Here is a 20,177-nt window from a genome sequence, read left to right as displayed (position 1 = left end):
GGCATTAAGGATTTAAGGGTGAGATCACTAGAGGAAATCTGTGATGCTTGGGAAAGGGCTGGCTGCTGACAGAACCCTGGGGACATTGACCTCGGAGAAGAAGAGAAACTAGGAGGAGAAGTGCACGAGGGATGGAGGGATGGGCTGATGTCCAGGAGACAGGGGAGTGCTTGCAGAAAGGGAAGGTCTCTGCATTCCAAAGACGTGAGAATGAGGAATGTCAAGATCGGAGTCACCTAAAAGTCCAAGTGATTTTCGAGCAGCTGCAGGGATTTAGGGCAGGATGTCAGAGGGTTGCTGGGGAAAGCAGGGGCTTAGGAGAGAAAGGGAACTGGACTTAATTGTGAGTGGACTGTGGCACTTTTAAGTTCTAGAATTTACTTGCAAAAATTGGTTTTATCTTGGTTGAATTAAATTGAATTCACAATGAGTTGGGAGTTATGAGGATCCTTCATTGAGGTTTTTTTGGTGTGTGTGTGTGTGTGTGTGTGTGTGTGTGTGTGTGTGTTAGTTATTAAAGATGTTGCAGAAGATACACAGATTTGGAGTAAGAAAACTAGATTCCGGTCCAAATTCCCTCATTTGCTGACTGTGTTGTCTTGGGCAAGACTTTTATCACAGATCCCTTTCCTTACAACAACAACAACAAAAGAGTGAACCAAAGATGTGAGGTTCAGAGAAGACATATATGAACAAGTTTTGGAAACTACAAAGAATTAAGCAAGTGCAAGTCATCATGTTAAAGACCACTGTCACATTGGTAAGCTAATGCTCAGTAACTGTTCCAATATTTTGGTGAATTGATGAGAGTATCAGGTAAGATTACATTTGGCCATAAATGGCAGAAGCCTCAAGGGTAACAAACATGCAGGGGGTTCTTTTTCTTATAGAACAAGAAGTCTGAAGAAGGTGGAGCCACTTATGGATGTCGTCTAGTGTTCAATCTCCTACTTTCCTGAAAATGGCTTTTGTTCTCAAGGTTGCAAGACGGCTGCCTCATGTCCAAGAATCATATCTATACTCCAGGGGAGAAGAAAGGGGACAAGGAGGCATAAGAAACATCAAAGGGCTGAAGGCGCATGCCACTTGAATCTGACCTTTTCTTTAAAAGTTTTGTGGCAGCTCCCCCTGCCTTCCTCATTCTAATCTCACTGGCCAGAATGGGGTCTCCTAGCTGTCCCTGGCCACAGGGGGGCCTGGAGTGGTGAAGACTGCAGATTTCCAGCTTCTGTATTCCAGGAAGGCAAGGGAGAAGGGGCTTGCCAATGGGGTCCTGGAAACCAATTCACAGTGTCTGCTGCAGGGCAGAGCTCACTTTGCCAATGGAGCCTTGTCTTGGGGGAGAAGATGGGGGAACAGTGAGATATGATGCTCAGGAGAACAACCCAACAGTAACCAAACAGCAGGGCTCGGGGGCCTTCTATGGACAGATCAAAACAGTTTGGCTAATCCCAAGACTTGGCTCCTTCTGACAAGCAGCCCTAACCAGCTGCAAATGAAAGGTTGAATACATCCCAAGTCCTGGGGTCTCTCCTGTACTGTAGCTGGGGTTAAGGAACTCCTCTACTTCCACACCATTCAGCAACAGAAGGTTCACAAAAGTTGTGCTTTAATGATGATTCTCACTTAAACTTGCCTCATCTCATTACTTCGGGGGACTATATATCCATACAGTTTTGTTATGTACCTGGATAAATAATTTGCATATCATGTTCCATTTTAAAGTTCATTCTCCAATCCTTGGGAGCCACGAAGAATAAAACATACTGGAGGATGGCCCCTAAACTAAGCCATTTCCTCTAGCTCCTTCAGCAGGCTGGAGAAATAACTACTGAATTCCAGACCCGAATGCCCAGAAGGTTCTGTACAAGTCACCATGGTGATGGAAAGGGAGGCCTTTTAGAGTGGGACTCCTGAGTGTGGGGGAAATGGGAGAAGATCAAGGACTCACCCGAAGGATGCTGGCAATCATGGAGGAGGTGGTTGCTTTTGACTGAGATCATTTCCAATCCAGTCAAGGAGATGGACCACAATCACATTAAAAAAAAAAAAAAATTAAACGTAAGTTTTAGAAGTATGAATAAGAGCTATTGTAAATGGCTCCAACTATGTATATAAAGCAATGAAGTAAGATGAATTGACTGGCACACAGTTGGAAAAGCTATACAGAAGCAGGGAGTGTCGAATATAATTTAATAAAAATAAACTTTTTTTATGTATATATATACACACACACTCCCAAAAAAGAAATGGAAAAGTTGTTAGGGTGTGGACCAGGGCTTCTAATTAGCTGCTGGATGGTGCCTGATCTCTCCCCTCTCTTGCCCGGCACTTTCTTGGGACATATTGTTCCAGAAGGGGCACTTTGGTGCAGAGAGGGGATTTCCCCTCCTGTTCAGTTAGGCTCCCACCAGCCTTTTGCCGCCGCCCAGGGCAGGAGCAGAGGAGAACCCCACCACGCAGGTGGCCACTTTTGCCTCCTTGACCCTGACATGCTTCCTACCAGGGGGAACCCTGAAAAGACTCCTTGCCCAAGTGGGGGAACAGCTACCCTTATTGTGTGCCTCGCCCTGCCTGCTGCTCTCCCCCTCCCTCCTTCCCTCCCTCCTCTCCGTTCTGTCTAAAAGTGTGAAAATTACAAATCCCAGGGAACTGCAATCAGAACTCTACCTAGGGAAAATTCAGAGTATCCTTGCCATAAATATCCTGCTCCAAGGCGCCTGACGTCAGAGCGGGGCGGGCGGGCGGCGCGAGGCCGGGCGGGAGGGAGCCGCCGGGGCTCCTCTGGAGTACAGTCGAGGACAGAGCCGAGCGGCGGAGAGCCGAGCAGCGGCCGCCCTGCTGGAGACCCGAGCTGCGGAGCCGCGACGCGCCATGGGGGCCTCGGGGTAGGTGTCGCGCCCGCCGCGCTCCGGGGCCGGTGGCCGGGAGGCATCGCCACGCTTTCCGCCCTTCACTTTTGGACTGCGGAGCGCGCACTGGAGAGCAGCACCTCCGCGGGCCGGTTGTTTTGTTTCTCTCTCCAAAGTGTTTGCAGGAGCTCGGACACTGGAGCGGGCTCCCGGGGCCTGTGTCTGCCAGTGTGTGTCTGGGTGTGATTGAGCGTGTTTGCATTGGGCTTGTGTAAGTCTGTGCGGGCACATCTGGACACAGGAAATGTCTTTGGAAAACTTTAAAAAAAATTTTTTTTATGTGTGTGTGCGCGGCTTTGAAATCGGACTCCTACGTTGTCACAAGTGGACAGATATAGACAGTGGCTCCCAAGCTGAAAACTTTTGAGGGTGGCTTTTCCCAGTCCAGTTTGTGCCTTCACTTGGGTGGACCCCAGTCTTCTCAAGCCCCCACCCCCAGCTTCCACTTGGAGGCCTTTCCTCTGATCGACAAGCAGGGCAGCCCAAGCAGGGGCTGAGGTTCTTGTTCTAAGGGCCATGGGACTGGGAGCATCCCCAGAAAGGGAATCTCTGGGACGCTTGGCACCTGTGACTGGAGCCCCACCTCAGGCCAGGTTGTGCTCCTGACTTTTCCAGCAACGGGTCTCTGACTTAACTGGGAAAGGAAGGATCTGGTCTGGTGGCAGGTAATTGTAAGGAGGATGCAGAGGATGGAGGAGGTGGAGGTGACCCCAGGTTGTGGCCCTGTGTCCAACTCTGCCCAAGAACCTGGAGCAGGGTAGACATTTCTGCCGCATGTGCCCTTGGTGGTGTGAGCTCCGGGTTCTCCTAGAGTGCTTGGTGTGGTCCCCAAAACAAGATGCAAACTCATAACATAAAGAGATGTGTCTGTGCTGTGGGATGGAGGAAGGGGGGCAGCGAGGGAGAGCGAGGGAGATTTTTATCAAAATTGAACACAGATTGCTGAGGTCTGGGCTTGATTTAACTCTTTGCTCTCTGCCGTGGCCACTTCTCCACAGTTGCGTGGTGGATTCAGAAAGTTCCCTGGAGGGTGGCAAGGAAAATCACACCTCTCCAGGAAAGAGTCCCTGGAGGTTTTCCTGGAAGCCCACAGAGGAATGAAAGCAACTTCCCATCTTTAAAATATTTCAAGTTTTGTGTTTTTACTGACTTCTGAGTTTGGTGTCAGTTTCTTGGATTTCCGTTTTCCCCCAGGACCTAGATGGGGAACATCGTTCAACTAGGGGCTGTGGGTGGCAGGGACCAGCGGGCTCTGGATTTGCACAGCGCACAGGACACACTGCGTTTCGGTAGCTGGGACCCAGGAGCAAGTGACCGCAAGAGAGCTTGGATTGTCAGCTTGTCTCTCGCCAGGTCTCTGGTTTTGTAGTTTGCAGTGGGAGCCAACCTACAGCATCTGGGTGGGAGGAAGATTACTGGACTCTCCCTATGTCCTAGAAAAAAACGAGAGAATGAAGGGACACGGGGAGGAAATCTGGAAATAAAAACAGACCCACAGGAAGTTGAGATTTGGGAAGGATTTTAGAAATTATACAAATTGAGCCCCAGGGAAGTGCCATAAAAGACGGAGCAGGCAGCAACGTCAGACATGGACTCGTTTAACTTCAGGCGTGTGTCGCCCACTGGAGTGTGGGGAAGAAGGAAATCATCCCATGGACCATGTAAACAAGAGTGCGTGTAAACAGGGGCCGCCGGGTCCCCACGAGATGACAGCACGCACATGACTGCGTGGTGATTGGCATGGCTTCAGGCTTAGAGGCATCAATGGCCCATTTCTTCATCTGGGCTGGGAGCTTCATCCCACCCCCATTTCTTCCTCTAAAAAAACAACTGTGCTATTATTGTCTTGTTCCCTGGTAGCTGCACACTCTGGCCCCTAACTTCCAGCCAGTTTTTAGGACTTTCCCTCTGGATCTTTGGATGCTGAGGGAATACTTGTGCCCCCATCAGGACAAAAAGGGGAGAGAAAATTCTCCTGAGCCTTAGGACTCAGGAAGGGGGAGGCTGTGAGGGCAGGACCAGTAGTTGGAAGCCAGTAGATGATTTTGCCTTTGGAAGGCGAGGGCCGGTGGGTTGAAATACTACTGCTCTCTGTGAGAACACCCCTCCGGGTCCATCTTCTTCCCAATTCCCTGTCTTCGATGTTTTTTGACTTAACATTGTCCTCATTACTGAATAGGTTTGGGTCCAGGGTAAGGAATGAAGATAAAGGCTAAGGTGGCCTCCTAGGGGAACAGAGATAGTGAGGGTTTTGTGAGGCTTTCTTCTTTGATTTTAGTAGAGCCAATGGAAGTAACATGTTGAACTGTTCTCATTTGTTCCCATTATTAAAAAAAAAAAAAAAAGAAGAAAACTAAATACCCCCGGGGTGGGGGGGGGGCAGAGGAGATCCATCAGATAGGACTTCTAGAAATACTCTTGGTCCAGCACAGGAATCCCCAGGGAGAGCTTGACCTAAGGGTTAGGCTTTCAACTCTTTCAAAGTGTGGAGTTTCTCCAGAGGGTGAGTGGAATCCTGGCCCCTCTGGGTTTGCCCTGAGAGACATCTCATCCACCTCAGACCCAGGATGAATTCCCAGGCCACCAACGCGTGGGCTGATATGGAAGTCATCTTACTGTTCCTTCCATCAGCTCCGGCCTCTGGCCAGCTCTTTATCCTCTCTGAGATCAGATTAATTAAGGAGGGTACATCCTCAGGCATTTTGGATGGTTCAAAGGACAAACACACCCAGCAGAATGAACAACGGAGAGGTTGTCCTTGGCTTTGGTAGCAGTTGACCCTCTAGGTATTAATAGCCAGAGACTCTGTCCAGGACCCTGTGCCACTTACCTCTGGATCTCGAATGCAGCGTGGCCCAATGGAAAGAGGGCAGACTTGCTAGCAGAGCACTCTGGGAGAGAACTGAGATCCATGGGAATCGGAAGCCTGGCGTGCATTACTTATTCCTTCTGGACTTCAGCGTCCTCATCTGTAAACTGAAGATAAATTCAAGGTTATTACAAAAATGACATTTATGCAGAAGGACCAAGAAGGAAGCCAGGGATACTTAATAAATTGAATGTCATTTTAAAAAAAAAATTTTCAGTTTTTCAGCCAGCAGTAGCCAATGTTATTTGGAAAGGACCCCCGCCCCCGCCAATCTGTCCTCATATTTGCCATGATTGTAGGCCAGCGGCTGGAGTTGCTAGGGCGCAGGTTGCCTTTCCTTCCTTCCTCTAGGACAGGTAACAATGAGGATGATCCATGAGCATGACCTGGTCCGTTATCCTGAGAGATGGAGGAGGCTTCAGTCATCCTGGAGAGCTGACCTGCAAATCATTCCCGTGTTGGAGCTATGTGGGGAGGGAGGAGGGCAGCTGAGCAGGCTGTGTGTGTGTGTAGTGGGGAGGGGTGGGGGGAAGGGTTGCAAGGTGGGCGTGGTCAAGAACCACTTGAGTCTGGAAGCAGAAACCTGAAAGCAGAGGTGGGCTAGGCAGCCCTTGCTTCTGGAGGGTGCTCAGGTCAGAGTCAGGGAGAGGCTGTTGGGCTGTGAAGAGTGGGGGCTCCAGCCTTTGTAAATATGCCAGGTGGGTGCTGGTGGGAGGCTGCCCCCTGAACCCTGCTGGATACATTATCCAGGGGAGGGACTACTCCGGGGAAGGAAGGAGAATCTGATGCTGGAAAGAGCAGCTGCAGGTCCTCTTGGCCCAACCCAGAGCTTCTAAGTTATCCTTCAAGTTGACATTTAAGACTTTGAAGATCACATTTGTTTTTGTTTTGTTCGAGCTCTCTCTTTAACCGTGGCCTGGGATGACTTTTAAGCTTTTAGAGGCTCAGCCAGTGGCCAACTTCTCTTGAGATGGCCCAGATTGGGGGTCAGTGAATTCCTCCCTCCTGGCAGCATCTATTTCTCCAACTCGCTCCTCACATTTTTTTTGGTTTGTTTTTCATTTCATTATGAGGTTCTGAAACTGCACAGTAAGATGTTGTGGAGGGAGGAAGTGTCTTGGCTTTGAACTTGTGCCTGATTACATGCGTGCTGCCCAAGGCTTATCAGAACAGTCTGATAAGTCATTAGCTGGTGTTGTGGGCTTCTTTCTAGGTTAACAGAGAGAGGGAGAGACAGATAGACAGACAAACACCTGGGAAAAACAAACTTTAGGTAGTTTTAGGTCTCTTTATATCTTGGCCTAGAGCCACACCTGTAATCCCAGTGGCTAGGGAGGCTGAGGCAGGAGGATCAACAGTTCAAGGTTAGCCTCAGCAATTTAGCCAGGCCCTGTCTCAAAAGGGGGGGGGCGCTGGGGATGTGGTTCAGTGGTTAAGTGCCCCTGGGTTCAGAAAAGAGCTGTAGAGTCAAGCATACTAGGATTTGAGCTTGGGCACCACCAGGCCATAAGCCGTTCAGCCTCTCTGAGCCCTCTTCATCTGTTAAATGAGAAACATAATTATTCTGTTTTCCCAACATTGTTCTGAAGATGGAATGAAATCGTCCATGGACAGGACCTAGGAAAGTGCTTGGTTGCCCTTCCTGTCTTCCGTTCTAAGCTCAGGAAAGGACGTGGATTTGGACATTTGTCCATGAGTCAAAGCAAGCAAACCACTTATTTGAGGTTTAACAACAGTGCTCAGAGGTGAGGTGTCCCGGCCTGGAGATGGAGACCTTCATTACAGCAGCAGAGCACAGCTCAGCACTCCCCAGCCAAGCAAAAGGCAGCGCCCTGTGACTCTCTGTGGAGATAAATGAAAGGGCAGTGTCTTACTCACCCATGAACCTGGGCTAACAGAGAATTCCCTGCAGAACTTGTTTCGAAAATCCCCAAAACTGTCTTGTTCAAAGAATCAAAGTCAAACCTTTAAAAAAAATCATTGAGGCAGCCCCTAACATAACCCAATCATAATGGCACAGTTTAATGACAACAGTACTTTAAATTTTTGTAACATTCTACAATATGAAAGGCACACACTTTCATTTAGATAGCATCTTACTATGAGATTGGTATTAACCACACTTTACAGCCCAGACTCTGAGGACTTCAAAGATTCATACTATTTTACATAACAAGTAAATGGAAGACACAGAAATCAAGCTTTTATCCAAGCTGTAGGTCTCAACTCTGGCTGCACCTTAGAGTCACATGGGGGAGTGGTTATGCGCCCATGCTATGTCAATTAAATTAGAACCTAGAGGGTGGGAAGTGTGTGTGGGGGAGCCCATGCATCCACAGTTCTATAACCTCCCCAAGTGATCTGAAATCATAGACCAGTTGAAAACCCTGACCTAATGGGAACATAAACAGCACCAAGTAAGCTCCAGGACACTGGCATGGGCAAAAGGAACAGGTAAGACTTGGCCTGGAGTTAAACTCTGTGAAGGCAGGGACTTTGCAGAACCTAGAATACTGTCAGGAAGACTCTCAGTGGACATTGGCTAACTGGATGAATGAACAAAATACTGTAAATAGAAGTTGGTAACATTCATCCATATCCAACCTGTCACCCTGTTTTATAAATAAAGTTTTTTGGAACACAGCCATGCCCATTTGCTTATGAATTATCTATGGCTATTTTCCATGTTGCTGTGGCAGCATTAAGTAGACATAACAGAGACTGTATGGCCTACAAAGCTGAAAATATTTACTTTCTTGTACCTTCCATGAAAGATTTGCTGGTTTCTGTTCTGGGTTTGACATGAACAGAGCAAGTGTCACTGAGGGAAGTTCACTACAGCATAGCCATTATGTTCCAGGATCAGGACACAGTGGTGCACCCTGTAATGTTGCCCAGGTACGTGGGAGGCTGAGGTAGGAGGATTGTAAATGCAAGTCCAGCTTGGGCAACTTAATGAGATCCTGTCTCCAAATAAAAGATGAAAAGGGCAGGGGATAAAAAAAAATACCATTCTAGAATCAGAAAAACCTGTGTGCCATTTCTGACTTCCCACTTAACCTATCGTAAGAATTTATAAATTGTTTTGCATTTTCAGTTCTTAGTTTCCTCATCTGAAAAATGAGGATAATAATAAAATAATACCTCCCTCACAACATGGTTTTGTGGGTTGTGAGCCCCTGGCCAAGAGCCTTGGCTAGGATGATGGTTAGCCAAGAAGAGAGGAAACTAAGTAAATCTCAATCCATTATCATGAGACAGAACAAAGGCTGTATAGGAGCAAATTAGTAAGTAAGTCTGTGTGCGAAGACCAATCTGAGATTTCCAAGATATGGGGTGTCCTTTCAAGACAGAAGGGGAGAGCCAAGAAGGCGGATTAGGAGCAGGCAACATTTCCAGCTTCTCTGTGGCTCAGAATCAATACAGCATGGGTCAGATCCCAGAGTACATGAATGAGCTGCTCCTGTATGATCACTGCTGTCAGTCAATACTTCCCATCATTCCTTAAGAGTAGATGTAGGTCTTGAGGCACTGAATCTAGTCACGAGAATGTTCTTCTTCTGTACCCTTAGATCTCTCTACCCTAAAGACCCTTCCCCAGTCCTATCTTCCTGGCCTACTCATCCTTCAAGCTTACTCAGCTGTCTCCTTCTCTCAAGCTCTCTCTGCAGGCCTCCTAACAACCACTCCTTCCTCTTTAATTCCATGAACTTGGCACACAGCTCTGTCATGGATTTAACAGTCAAGGAAGGACTAAGTCTCCAAGCCTTCTACACAACTGGAGTTCATAAAACTCAAATTGCAGGGTATAATCCACACTTGGGTAGCCAATTGGCATCAGTTAGACCCTTAATCCAATGCAGTAATCTCTGGGTCAACCCTTGAGGAATAAGATGTGCTCCAGTGTGGATGGAATTGCAAGAGCCAATACCCTCAACCAGCCCAATGGGCGAGAGCTACCCAGTTTGCAGACTGTGTAGACACTTGGTGTCCTCATCCCTCCGTTCTCTGAGGGCCCCTACCATCTGGAACACTTCTACTAGTGACTAGCCAGGGATGGGGAAAGATGGAAGAAACTTAAAACCAACTCTTTGACTTCTTGTGAGCAGATGTGGTGAAAAGTTGGGTTTGGGCTTCCCTGAGCTTTTTGTATATATGTGCCAAGATAATTGGGAGTTGGCTTGGTATGGCTGGCTTTCATTAGCACAGTAATAGAGGGAAGCATGGTCATAGATTTAGCAAAGAGCAGGTAATTCCCACCTTTGCTCTTCTACTACAGAATGTGTTGCAGAGTTTTTATAGATTTTTAGAGGCAAATCTTTTTTGGTGGCAGATATATATTATCCATAGAATCATGTTAAAATGAAGTTCTTTTCTAATGGTTAGGGAGGAAAAGTATGCAAAACCCTTCACATGGAATTAAATATTTCTTTTGATCATCCTCAAATGGACAATTAGGAGCTGCCTAAAGGAGAAGAAGGAGAGAAAATGAAATGGTATTTTCATATAGGCCCACCCCCCTCACATGGTGCTAAGTGAGTCATTTAAAAAATCTTATTGATTATTTGATTTTTACATATTATGAAAGCAATTCTTCCTTGATTAAAGGAGTAGATTAATATCATGCAAAGACGAGTAGAACACTCATCCTATGTCCCCCCCGACACACCTTGGCAATTAGTGTTCATATCTGGTAGCTGGACTTAAAGTTAAAAGCCCTGCTATTCCTCTGTGCATCTAAATATCTACAGGTGTATGAACAGGCACGGGGCCGTGTGGCTTGCGTATTTGGTTCTCACTGAAATTGAATCTTTCTGTGCATGCTACTCTGCAACCTACTTTCCTTCTTCTCAACCATATGTTGAGGGTATCACTACAGAATGGATCTAACTTTTAAAAAATTTGTTGACTTCTTTATGCCTGGACATACACAGCTCTACCTTTTGGAGATCATGTTTTGCTTGCTAGGATGTTCATTTTTCCTTCAGTCGGTTACTAAATGAGGTTTTACCCTGACCCTGCCGAACCAAGTATCCTGCATCACCTGGGAAGGCTTTGCTTGGGCTCAGGCTGCAGGATGGACACACAGCTTGGTGGACCAACTTGGGGAATGAATGACTTCAGGCTATGTGTGCTTTCCTCTCCCTAGGGAAGCTTGGGGTGTCACACCCCATGGCTGCCTACGTTGGTCAGCTTTTTGTTACGCTAACAAATATCTGAGGTGATCAACTGACAAAGAAGAAAGGTTTACTTGGGTTCACAGTTTGGGAGGTTTCAGACCCTGGTGGGTTGGCCCTGTTGTTCTTGCGCCTGTGGCAAGGTCACAAATCACAGGGGGGGAAGTTCACAGTGGAGCCAAGCTTTCCACCTCATGGTGCAGAAAAGGAAAAGGCAGGGGCTGGGGCATACCCAGGGCACACCCCTAAGAGCTGAAGACCTCCTACTAGACCCCACCTCTTAAAGGTCCACCACCTCCTAGTAGTACCATGCTGGGCCTTTAGTGGCCCATAGGTCTTGGGAGGACATTACAGATCAAAACTGTCAGCAGTGCCCTCTCTGCTCACCAGAGTCAGCCTTGCCTCCTTGGGTCTCCTTAATCCCTGGATATGTTGGCCAGGAAGCACCAAGACTGATAAGCTGGATTGGAGAAGAGTCCTACTGGAGGAAGTGAGGCCGCATGGTCTCATGGTCATGTGTTTGGACTCTACACTCAGATCATCTGGCTGGATCCAAATCTCTGTGTGGTAGATGCTGGGCAGCACCACCCAGACCCCTAGGCACCCGGTCTTCAGCCGCAGGGAGTGCTGGCCACTGTCAGCCCTCCTTAGAATTAACTCTCTCTGCCACCGTCACTGCTGACCACACTGCCCTCCTGGGTCACCCTCAAGCAGTGGCTGGGGAAGCTACGATGGCCTAATATGGGGACATTCTGAGGAGCATCCCAGCTTCCCATGGGCCTGCAGGAGGCTGCGCTGGATCTAGGTCCTCTTGTCCCCACTCAGCGTGGCCTTGACCCTCCCCTCCCTCTTCCAGGCCACCGTCCAAGAGCCCTTCTGGATAAACCTCTGCCCCCGTCACTGTGTCTCATGACCTGCCCCTGAGGACCCTGCTTTGCCATTGAATAACTTGCCCAACAAGACACCACCCGTGTCTGTGCTGCAGGTGTCTCACCTGTGAAAGGGAGATCATAGCATTCCCTTCTTTACAGGGCCACTGAGACCGTTAAGTGGGAAGGGGTAGAGCCTGGTAAGACTCCATGAGATTTGATGACATTGTGTGAATTTGCCTGGGAGGAGCGATTATTTTCTGTCTCTGTTGTAGCTATGTGAGACTAGGAAAAAAATGCATTTTTTTTTTGTTTTGTTTTTGCTGGGTTCTATTCCCTGTGCTTTCTAGGTGAACATCAACTGATTTTTCTGTAAATAGAGTTGTATCATAACTGGGCAGAGTGAGCTAAAGTCCTGACTTTTAATGTCAAATTCACATTTGTCTTTTGCCCCATCTGAGGAGTGTGGGCATATCTGGGTGGAAGCATGACCAGACAGCTTAGTTGCTGTCCTGTCTGGAGACAGGGGACTAGACAAGTTGATTTGGGGGATTTTGAGGATTCCTCTTCATCTTAGTGGTGCTTTTGCAATATGTAAAGGGTGGTCTCAAGGGACCCTGCTGGTTGGTCCCCTAGAAGCTACCTCCCTGCCTGCATAGATATTCACATGGCGCCTGCGTGGGTCTCTCTGCCAAGCCTGATTCTGCCTTATAGGTGTTCGTTTCTGACTCTTTTGTCCCAGGCACAGGTTGTCTTTGGCACTATGCTTTGAATATTCTGCCTCTCAGGTTATGCACCCTGGTTGCTCAGCCTGAGTGCCAAAGCAGAGCTTGCCTATGTGACAAATGCTTGATGTGCCAGGCCCAGGGACCCAGACTCACAACCACCATCTAAACACATTCCCAGGGGCAGTGTCAGCCCTGCTTCTGGGGTTCCCCCCAGAGCCATATCCTCAGCCTCAGGTCCCCTTGCCTGGAGCAGGGAGGGAAGAAAGTGACTCCAGGTCCGTGGGGAGAAGTGTCAAAAATTTTCCCAGTGCCAGAGGCAGCTTGGAATTTGGTTGGAAACAAATTCAGAGTTTTCTGTGCACTTTGGACAGTAGAAGGACCAGCCATTTTAACTCTCCTTTTTTCGTCTCCATCCATACATTTATTAGCCTGTCTCCCACCATGAGGCATTGCTCTGGCATTTTCCCAGAGATAGAGTTGGAAACCCCTTCGCCACTCTAAGACACCCAATCCATGATTTACCATCAGCACTACCCTGAACAGAGGTAATGCTACTGATGCCCATGGCGGCCTCAGTGGAAGCTGGGGCTGATGGAACCCATGGACAGACAGGATTTCTTGACCGTGAGAGGCAGTGTAAGGCCATTTTTTTTTCCAGATCACAGGCCCTGGGTTCAGATGGCCTTGTTTCTAATGCTGACTCTACTTCTTGCTTTCTGTGACCTTGAGCGGATCACTTCCTCTCTCTGTGCCTTAGTTTCTCCATCTGTAAAATGAGTTTTAAGTGGATAAAATGGATGCCTTATATGGTTTAAAAGAAAAGAAAGAAGGTACTCAAAGCCATGTCTGGCACATAAAGCACTAAGAATCGTTGATGTTGTTGACGGTGATGATGGAGAACAGGTACCATGTCTCCTCGGCTCTTCTCCCCACCATCCCAGCAGGTGCCTGCATACAGCAGGAGCTCAGCAGACATTTATTAAATAAGGTGTCCCGCTGCTTGTTTAAGCTAAGTGTCTGCCTACTTAGTCTGCTCAACTCTTTACCAAAGAAAGAAATGTATTTTCCTCTTTCAAACTTTGTATGAACTTCTTTTGAAGTTCAACGTAATTCAGAAAATACATTATTTATAAGGACATTGCTCATTTCACAAACTAGACACCTGGGTAACCAGCATCCTGCTCAAAAATTGGAACATTCCAAGCCCTTCCTCCCTCCACTCCATACCTTCTCCAAGAAGGCCCCTGTACCTGCTTCTGGTTACTGCCCTTCCATAATCCTGTCTCCCAACATTATTGATTAGTGTCTCCTGTTCTTGAACTTTGTTTAAATGGAATCATGCAGGGGATTCTTGTCCTGTGGCTTTTTGTGCTCACCATCATTGTTGTGTTCTCACTATTGTGTAATATTCCATTACCTGGATCTAGTACTCTTTATCCATTCTTTTGTTGGTGGACATTTAGATGTTCTCCAGATTTGGGGCTGTTGTGAATAATGTTGCTGTGCACACCTGTGCACCCGTTGGGTAAACTCAGGGATGCATTTCTGTTGGTACATTCCTGGGAGTGGACCTGCTGGATCATTGGAAATGTACATGCTCAGGTTGAGGAGTGCTGCCACTCTTATGAAAGGTTTACCATGTTTTCTGTTTTCTTTAAAGATAGGAAGCAGGTACAACTGGGTCATGAAGAGGCTTGAGACCTGGTGAGATACCATCCTCTACACCCTTTCTATCTTAGAGTTCACATGTTCTGGAACCTGCTGGATGATTCGGTCCTCTATCCAAGGGACTGTACCAGGCATTTCCACTTATTCTGCTTCACCAGCTCCTCACAGCAACACTACGAGTTGGGTCTTATTTTACAGGCGAGGAGAATGAGAATTGTATGAGGAAACTTGAGTGATTTTCCAAAGATCACATAAGAAACTGTCAGTCAGGAGAGGAAACAGGATGCCCAAATTTAAGACTCATGCCTTTTGGGAACCCCTGGTGACTCATTTTGGCTTCAGTGTGAGCACTGTAAAGAAAGACACAGACGTAGGGACTGTTCCCTTAGGACCTGGGTGGGCTCTGGCCCGATGACCATGAGAAGTTCTGCAGAAGGGAGCAGGAATCAGGCAACCCGATGACCTTGGGAAGCCAAATTGCTTTCCTACCCAGGGGCTGTTGGAGAAAGTCATGAATTTCCTGGAAGACCAGGGAGACCACATAATTTGCTGTCTGAATCAGGACTCGTTCAAGAGTGAAAGGGCCACTAACTGGATGGGACAGTAGGGAAATAGGCGTAAATTGAGACTTTACCAGGTAAGCTGGGATGTATACTTACTCTCTGGAAGTCTGAGTGGGCATCACTGACCTGGTCACTGAGACTGAATGGGTCATTTTTAACTCCTTCAGAACATGGAGTGGAGTTGGCCCTGAGGTCATGTACTTCTAGTCTTCTCTGGATTTGGCTCAGACAGAGGCTCTTCCTCTGCTCTCCACACATTCCTGGCTCAAATGGGACTTCCTATGACAGCTGCATTCACCTTTGTCTGCCACTGAAGCTTCTAGAAGGCTAGGCCTGTGTCTTAGCCACTGTGGCATTTATAGCACCTACCCTAGGCACAGAGTTAGCTCTTGGGAATAATTTGCTGATAGTATACACCATTTATCATGTGGTCCTTCTTCTCTCCCTCCCTCCTTCCCTCCCTTCTTTTCTTCCTATAGAACAAGAGGTTAGTTTAGATTCTTTCTTCTTTTTCTTAGTTGGTTATGGTTCCATTGACCTGGAAGAGAAGTCGTGTGTGTGTGTGTGTGTGTGTGTGTGTGTGTGTGTGTGTGCGCGCGCGCGCGCATGTGTGTGCACATGCACAACCCAAAGTGACAAAGAGTAAAAGTGATCAATTTAATTAGTAGCAGATGATGCTATACCATGGCACTTGGTGTGAGGATCTGGGTTTGAACTCTTGCATTCCTCTAGTTAGCTGAACCACCTTCCATGAGCTACTGAGCTTTTCTAAGCCTCAGTTTTAGTCCTGTGTGAAATGGAAATGACAGAATGACAGTAATCCCTGTGGTATAGGATGGAAGTGAGTCTCAACAATATACGCTTATGAAAATCGCTTGGTGTACTGCAAAGCACTGAATGATTCTGTTGGTAGTGGTTTCGGTTGTTCAAAAATATTTGAGAAGGTGCTGGGTGGAAGATACTCTTGTGTTGAGTCAGGCTCTGGGAGTGAATCTCAGGGAGAAAAAAACCTCTCTCCTACATCCAGGGCTCTGGTCTCTTAAGTGACAGTGTATGTGTGGCAAGCCCACAGGACTGGGAAATTTTATTAATTAGTCAGGGAGGAATCAGCAAATTCTTCAAGGCCTTAGGGATTGGATGCAGGTGTCAAAGCTAAGGATGCAAAGGATAATTAATTTCTTATTAAGTTCACAGCTGCATTCCACTGGAACAACAGCAAGAAGCATTTGAGAGCCTGTGGAGGCTTAGTAGCTTTGGTAGAGTACCGTGGCTTCCAGCTCAGATTCTGGGAATCAAACTACTAGGATCCCAATTCAAATTTCACTACTTAATAAGAGATAGCCTTGGAAACTGAGTCTCAGTTTTCTCACCTATAAAATATGATAGTAATTAGTGTCTACTCACAAAGGCAGATAAAATTAAGGCATGCAAAGTACTTAGTGCCCGGAAAAATGTTCACTCCTTAAATATTTGTTATTATTATTTGCCAGATCATTTCTTTTCACTTGGAATGCTAGTACTATACGGTGCTAATGTAGTACTTATAGAAGGAAAAATTGTTTTGAGATGGGGAAAGTCAGAGAGGGCTTCATGGAAAAGAGGCATCCCATGGTATATTTTATTTTTATTTTTGGGTACTGGAGATTGAACCCAGAAGTCATTTACCACTGAGCTACATCTCTAGCCCTTTTTAAAATTTTTATTTTGAGACACTACATTGCTTAGGGTCTCATTAAGTGCTGAAGCTGGCCTCAAACTTGTGATCCTCCTGCCTCAGCCTTCCAAGTTGCTGGGATTACAGACATGTGCCACTGTACCCAGCTCCAAGGTATATATTTTAGAGATCTTTTACATCCTGAGCAAGAAGGGTCTTTCGTTTTCATCATTACCCTGATGTTAAAGCTTGAAGAAGACTCAGTATAGAAGAACTCCAATCCTTAAAGAAATAGAGTGCTCTTAGAACTAGAAAATTGAATAACATGTCATCTCTGCTCTCATGCACTTCCAAACTGGTTCACCCGTTTGCCACCATCGTTTTGCAAGGGACTTATACATAGACAAATCCCCAAGGTTCTCAAAGTATCATAGTGGAAAGATCTAGAAAGGTAGAGTACTGTCCCATCTGATGAATGTTTATGAGAGAGGAATGCTCAAAGTTGAGGGATTTATATTACATTTAAGAGTTTTTGAAGACACATTATGGAGTGTCTTCACTGCTGGGAAGGTAAATACATGGTGCTTTCTGAGGCAGGAAGATGGGTCAGTGGTTTGTGAGGTCCACAGGTTTTGTATCTTTCAGGTAAAGGTCCACAATGAAAATGTTCAGAACTCTTTTTAGACAACATCAACAACATCTAAAAATGGTATCCCTGCCCCATTGCCTGGGGACTGTGGGAATCACTGCTTCCTCCCTAATCTCAGGGCTCATTCAAGGACTCACAACCAGTATGCAAGGAAGGCTTCCCTCTGCATCCATCTACGGCTCTTCCCCATCCCCAAGTGTTCCAGTGGAGAAGTGAGGAGATGCCCAACCCGGTCCAACTTTTACCAATTAAAAGTTCTTTTGGTTTCTCAACACATGGGAATATGGTTCTAATATTAAGGTAAGCCTATTGAAAGATAAGTCTATTGAAATGATAAGCCTATGAAAAGATACTTTCCTTGGAATCAGGGAACTACATAAATTAAATCACAAGGAGATTCAGTTTTATATTCTTCATATTGGAAAAAAATCCTCATGTTCATTATATTAGCTGTCAAGCCAAAAATAACCGCTTTTCACTGTGGGTAAAATTAAATTGATATGGACATTTCAGAGGGCAATTGGGTACTAGCTAAGAAAATTGAAGATACACTTATCCTATGACCCAGCAATTTCACTTCTGTGTAAGACTAGAGAAATTCTAACACGTGGGAAAATGAGAAATGTTCAAGAATATTCACTATGGCATTTTTTTTTTTTTTGGTACCAGAGATTGAACTTGAGGGCACTCAACCACAGAGCCACATCCCCAGCTCTATTTTGTATTTTATTTAGAGATAGGGTCTCACTGAGTTGCTTAGTGCCTGACTTTTGCTAAGACTGGCTTTGAACTCATGATCCTCCAGCCTCAGCCTCCCGAGCTGCTCAGATTATAGGCATGAGCCACTGTGCCAGGCTACGGCATGGTTTTTTAAAAGTTAAAAAGCAACCCAGATATCTGTCATCAACAAGAAGACTGGTTAAATAATTTGATACATACAAATAATGGAATATGGTGGGAAAATTGAGGGTTCTAGAAAGACATGCACCCATGAGGTTGTACTCCCAGAAACAATTAAGTGCAAAAAACAAGTTGCAGAAGGATGCCGTAGCTATTAAGTTTAAAACCATGCAAAATAATACTCTTACTTGTAAATAGTTCAATGTGTGATTAAAGTATAAAATCATGTTTGAGAATAACCACAGATTAGTGAGTTGGCCTCTTCTAGGGAAGGAGCAAGAAAGGCTTGGGAGGGGTATTTATAATATTTTATTTCTGCTCCTGAGTGATAGGTACACAAATGTTTATTTTACTATCTATATTTTTTAATTATCTAAAATATATTTTAGTTTTTAAAAAGTTAATTTTTAGACACAGGGACAAACTCCTAATCCATCTCCTCTGCCCACTGGCAGAGAGACACGCTGAAGAGCAAACTTGAAGCTGTTCCCCTTGCTCCGGGTTCATCCGGGACGTTTTAGGTAGATGTGACATCTCTAAATAGGCCACACGTGCATGGTCATTGCTGTTTCTGACAAAAAATCTTGGCCTATTTTTGTTGTTTTCTAACTTGTGGATTTGTTGGGATCATACTTTGGAAATGTTGGTGGAAAGACAAAACAGGGTCATCGTAACAGAAACCCACAGCCTTTCTCGGGCTTGTTCCCATAGCGCAGATCGCTGCGATCACCTCTCCCCAATCCCTTCCTTGGGAGTTTCTGGAATTTTTTGCACGTGCTAGAAAGTGACCCTAACAATGGGCCATGGTCTCAGGTGCCTCAGGTGGGAAGGATCTCCTCCTCCCACCAGAACTGCCGAGTCTCCATGAAGCTCTCCCTCCCTTGGACTTCAATCCACAGGCAGCCAGCGGGGGCTGGGGTCTTTTGTCAACATCCTGCCCTGGAGTGGGAAAGTGCCTGCTGCTGGGAGTAGCTTGAGGGCACCGCCATGCTTGTTTCTCCTCTGGACACCAAAGTGAAAGGCAGGGGTTCAGCTCAGGTGTGTGCCTCACGCTTTATTATAGCCCCTCTCCCTGGGAATCTGGTCTGAGCCCAACCCAAGTGACACTGTGTGGGCCTCGAGCCCCCCATCAGTCCTCCACTGTGCAGCCTCTGTCCTTGACCCAGCCTTTAGAACTTCACCTCCCAGTTCCACCACAGGGAGCCCCTGCCCAACTGCATGGCACCCGCACTGCAGACTGGGGTTGTGGGTGGCTTTCCTGTTGGCATCCTGCTTATTTCTGCAACATATGATTCACCTTGATTAAAAAGAGGAAAATCACAGGAAATGGGGACGTGTTGGAGCAAATCCTGGGAGCATGGTTGCTCTGAGAAGGTCTGTTGTAGTCTCTATCAGCCGGATCCAGGTAGGAAAGAGTCCCCGCTTCCCAAAGGGTATGACTGATAAAAATGTAATGAAAGGACTATGGACAGATCAGGGAGGAGAGGCGATGGTGTGGCACCCAGGGGTAGGCAACTCCAGGAAGCGGTTAGCAAGCCTGTACCTGAGGGAGGGGCAGGGGAAGGGAGCCAGTCATCAGAGTCCCATGCCAGCCAAAGCCATGGAAGTGGGGCCACTTGGCAGGTGCTGTGGCTCAGCAGATAGGGAAGGTGAGGTGGAAGAACCCCCCTGAAGGCCTCTCCTCCTACTGTCCAGTTACCTGCTCTTGCTTGCCACTGGCCAAGTCCCACTGGGCACCAAAAGCCCAAGCATTTGGGTGATCCATTCCATACAGGTGAGCCTCCAGGGCCAAGAGCATGGCAGAGGAAAGCAGGGAGCAGGCGCAGAGGGCAAGCAGAAGGTAGCTGTCTATTTCATATGCCTTGCAACTAAAAAGAGGGGTCTCTGTGGATTCACCCTGTGGTGATGGATCCGGGGCTTTGTTCTCTGTTGAAAAGGCAGGTGTTTTGAGTGAGGTTTGAAGATCCAGTATTAGTCGTGCTTGAAATACTTTGCAATCCATAGAGTGGATGTGTGTTCCCTCCCGTGGCTGGGCTTGGTGGTCTCTGGTGTCAGGTTGTGGACTGGAGACCTGACTCATGGCCAGGCCAAGTGGCATACTTCGTGGTGATCATAGGAGCTCTGATGAATAAGGACATGACACTGAGGATGCTCTTGCCTGGACTCACCCTGCCAGCCTCCTCCCGGC

At 46.8% G+C, this 20,177-nt stretch overlaps 1 protein-coding gene and 1 long non-coding RNA gene across 4 annotated transcripts in view; one reads left to right on the top strand and one right to left on the bottom strand.

Annotated features, from left to right (window-relative positions):
* The first annotated feature begins 2,729 nt into the window (after nt 1-2,729).
* The window catches only part of Daam2 (dishevelled associated activator of morphogenesis 2), a 122,435-nt gene continuing 104,987 nt past the window's right edge, over nt 2,730-20,177 (top strand). For all 3 annotated transcript variants that reach the window (XM_078020068.1, XM_005318727.4, XM_021721931.3), the window contains exon 1: nt 2,730-2,888. The gene's annotated coding sequence lies outside the window, so the exon portion shown is untranslated. The remainder of the gene's footprint in view (nt 2,889-20,177) is intronic.
* LOC120889034 (uncharacterized) lies at nt 4,029-6,594 on the bottom strand. Its single transcript, XR_005732782.2, has 3 exons — nt 6,168-6,594; nt 5,743-5,888; nt 4,029-4,345 (listed from the first exon to the last, which is right to left on the bottom strand). It is a non-coding gene; the product is annotated as an uncharacterized LOC120889034 (long non-coding RNA).

The sequence above is a fragment of the Ictidomys tridecemlineatus genome, chromosome 8, assembly GCF_052094955.1.
Source record: "Ictidomys tridecemlineatus isolate mIctTri1 chromosome 8, mIctTri1.hap1, whole genome shotgun sequence".
NCBI lineage: Eukaryota > Metazoa > Chordata > Mammalia > Rodentia > Sciuridae > Ictidomys > Ictidomys tridecemlineatus.
Note: the sequence above shows the minus strand (reverse complement) of the source record. Positions and strands in the feature narration are given on the sequence as shown.